The 3839-nt window shown below is 35.9% G+C and overlaps 2 long non-coding RNA genes across 2 annotated transcripts; both read right to left on the bottom strand.

Moving 5' to 3' along the window:
• Positions 1–25: 25 nt before the first annotated feature.
• Positions 26–1470, bottom strand: LOC107462163 (uncharacterized). Its single transcript, XR_001586743.3, has 3 exons — positions 1280–1470; positions 1026–1178; positions 26–882 (listed from the first exon to the last, which is right to left on the bottom strand). It is a non-coding gene; the product is annotated as an uncharacterized LOC107462163 (long non-coding RNA).
• Positions 1471–2637: 1167 nt separating this feature from the next.
• Positions 2638–3375, bottom strand: LOC107462162 (uncharacterized). Its single transcript, XR_008002165.1, has 3 exons — positions 3118–3375; positions 2875–3006; positions 2638–2761 (listed from the first exon to the last, which is right to left on the bottom strand). It is a non-coding gene; the product is annotated as an uncharacterized LOC107462162 (long non-coding RNA).
• Between the last annotated feature and the right edge of the window lie 464 nt (positions 3376–3839).

Here is a 3839-nt window from a genome sequence, read left to right as displayed (position 1 = left end):
GAAGTGACTTTCCTTCTGTGTTTTTTTCTTAAAAAGTACTATTATTAGACCTGCCATACTATTGAGTCAAACTCAAGATAGCATGGTATTGCTTAAATTGTCATAGGGTAAAGTATTATTTTGGTCTCCAATGTTTCGGCCAAATCCTAATTTGGCCCCTAACGTTTCAATCGTTTTATTTCAGTCCCAAAATGTTTCAAACGTCCTATTTCAATCCCACAAATTTTCAAACGAGTTCAATGTTATCCCATCATTAAATTTGATATAAACAATTAGTGTATTGAATAGAAAAGAAAGTAAATCAACCCACCAACGATAATCAACGTAAAAGCTTTTCCTTTGATTTTGAAGCATTGATGATTAGGATTTAGGGTTTATTTACAAGAAGGAAATCGAGAAGAGAAAATGTTATAAAAAGGTTTTGGTAATGCTTTTCTAATACGGAAGAAGATATGAGTTAACAATAACATTAATGTCCACATCACTCACTGTTAATTATTCGTGTCAAATTTAATGGTAGGACAACATTGAATCCGTTTAAAACTTTTTGGAATAGAAATGGGACATTTGAAACGTTAGGGACCAAATTAGGATTTGACCCAAACATTGGGGACCAAAATAGTAATTTACCCAATTGTCATATTCACAAACAAGACTATGTAAATGTGTTGAATAAAAAGTGCATACATCGAAACAAACACTTAATCCATTATACATGACTGTTGACTAGCTCTCTGTTTAGGAAAATTGGAGCAGGCTTACTCATTCCAACCCATGGACTAGAGAAGAGAAAAACGTGTTCACCTTGTCCAACAATGCAGCCTCTTCAGCAAGCATAAGTTCCCTGGCAGCTGCCTCTTTCAACTTCTTTTCATATTTTTCCTAACAAGAACAGCATGATATGCAAGTTAATATAAAAAAGTTCATCATCATACTAAACAATAAAAAGCAAAAGACACAAATACAGGGAAGATTTCAGAGAGTAGACAGTAAGTCATAGAAATGATCCATGATATAGCCCAAACCTTCAACACTTTCTTCTCTTCATTAAAAACATGTGAATCTAAGTCAGCCTGCCTTTTTTCCGCAGCATGAATGGCTTGTATGAAATCAAGAATCAGTTTCCCATCCTCAGAAATATATCCACCTTGCGATCCCTTTGTCGCACCATTAAGTGCCTGGTATGTAAACACATTATCTTTAACCCATGCGCCATATCAAAAAATATATATAGCACCCAGAAAAGGGGGAAAAAATCTAAATGTGAGATTTAAATTACCTCTTTTTCTACAGAAAAATGGCCGTAAGTATGGCTTCTTCCATTCCTTAAGTGATATTCCTCAAGGAGACCAGGTTGATGTTCCCTATCTTTATCCAATGCATTCTATAATAGAGTAATAAAGGAAAGATGTTTTAAAAGCAATGTTGATGTCAATATTCTATTGCACCGCTATAAGACCGGCTATGCTTTATGGTACGGAGTGTTGGGCGGCTAAAGGGGAGCACGAACATAAGCTGAGTGTGGCAGAGATGAAGATGTTGAGATGGATGAGTGGTCACACGCGATTGGATAAAATAAGGAATGAAGATATAAGGGAGAGAGTTGGAGTAGCACCCATTGTGGAAAAGATGGTTGAATCGCGTCTCAGGTGGTTTGGACATGTGAGAAGAAGACCGATAGAACATCCAGTCAGGAGGGTGGATGAGATGGAAGATGGACAAAGGGCGAAAGGCAGAGGAAGACCTAAGAAGACCATCCATGAGGTGGTCAAACGAGATCTACATGTAAACGGTCTCTCTGTAGACATGATACATGACAGAGCACAATGGCGTCGTTTGATTCATGTAGCCGACCCCACTTAGTGGGATAAGGCTTTGTTGTTGTTGTTGTTGTCTCTTATTCAGGATGTCAAGATCACCGCGATTATTGTCAGTTAAAGCACAGTGCCATACAAAATACTCAATGAACAACTCTCCAGATGAACCAACCAAGTAACAATGTGAAGCCATAACCACAATTAACTACAAGAATGTTATTGCCTGATGCGATTTGAAGGTATAAAGCTATTCATGGAACAAATTAAGCTTTCTGAAAATATGATTCATGACAATTATCACCAGCAACAGAAAAGCAAGAACCTTGATAACAGATGCTTCAAAACACAAAGTCCACCAAAGGTCAATGTTTCTTCCTGGAGTTAACTTCTTTAGAATCTTGCAGCCTCCATTAGCATCACAAGATTAAAGTAATTGCTAATGGAATAGACCACCTAAAGCACGCTTTAACTGAAGGGTCATCAAATTGATCCAAACATATCTTCGGCAGTTTAATAATGACTAATTCTCATACAAAAATCCAACATGGGCATTCCAACAAATTAAATTACATAGGCTCCCAAATTTAAAATTGAACACAATTTGATAATTAACTAATGTTACCTGATAAATTTCAAATTGCATGAATTATTATTAGAGAAAAATAAAAAAAAGCCATGAGCATTGCAATGTTAAACCCTCTATAAGCAAGATATAATCACAAACAGTTACAATGCATAACCCTGAAAAGAAGAATCTAACCTGCAGTAACAGTTTCACTGCTTGAAAATCTAACCAGAGAAGATTCTAATCGCTGCACTTCCCTAGTACCACTTATAAGTGATTCACGAATTGGAGAAGGCAGAGCGCCCAACATAGGATGCATACTAGTTATTTTAGGAAGCTTCACCAAAGGAGGATTTCTGAGTAATTTCTTTAAATCAGTCTGAAAAATAAACAAATCCATTAATTGATGAACAACACAATTATAATTCCAGAGAAGAGCGAACCGTTAAGGTAACAGATGAAGAGAAAAGCATGAATATCACCAGAGGATACCTGGACAGCATCATGCAGATGCAACATCTCTTTCTCCTCCAAAATCCCAGCCTTCTCAAGGTCTTGAACATATTCAATTAAGTGATTTAGCACTACATATGTGGCTTGCCTTGTTTTCACAACTCCTAAGACCTGAATGACAGCCATCACACCAAATTGAGCAAAAAAAAAAACAGAGTTTATTTAACCCTCTTTAACAATAAATAGTATTTCGCAAGATAAAAAGCCAAAACTTAGAACTACCTATGAAGTCATGTAATTGTTGTCGAGCAACTCTGTGTGCACGAAGAAACGCAGCACAAATATTACAAGCAGATTCCAACCTTTCCACAGTGAAGTATGTAACTAATTTTGGTAGAAGCATACTAAACTGAAGAAACTTGTAGTAATTTGGAAAGTGAACATTAGATTTTAAGCCTTTCCAGTCACATAGAGGCTCATGTGAAGCCAAATCTATTGCCTCCTCCACAGATAACATTAGAATATTAGCTGTCATTTGAGAAATTTGTCCTTCATCAAGCATCTCCCAGTAAGCAGCTTGGACACCTAATACGAGCAACAAGCTCTCAAATTAGTCATGATACTAATGTGGTTGAAGCAATCAAGTTCATAATATTAGAAAACTATCATACTCAGACTATAAGGATAATGTAAAAGTTGCTAAGAGGGCAAGGACGTTAAGAGGTGTAAAGTGCATAAAAGAAAAGGTGAATCAAGAGAAGAGAGGTTGTCCAATATGTGTATGTATGATTTTGTTAATTACCTTGGAAGATGATGAGCGGATAATTTATACGCTTTTTGGCACTGTTTTTAGTATGTTTTCAGTACATTTTAGTTAGTTTTTAGTATGTTTTTATTAGTTTTTATTTAAAATTCACTTTTCTGGGCTTTACTATGAGTTTGTGTATTTTTTCTGTGATTTTAGGTAATTTCTGGCTTAAATTAAGGGACCTGAGTAAAAATCT

The sequence above is a fragment of the Arachis duranensis genome, chromosome 8 (assembly GCF_000817695.3).
Source record: "Arachis duranensis cultivar V14167 chromosome 8, aradu.V14167.gnm2.J7QH, whole genome shotgun sequence".
Taxonomy (NCBI): Eukaryota; Viridiplantae; Streptophyta; class Magnoliopsida; order Fabales; family Fabaceae; genus Arachis; species Arachis duranensis.
The sequence above is the reverse complement of the archived record's forward strand: the minus strand, read 5'-3'. Positions and strand labels throughout refer to the sequence as shown.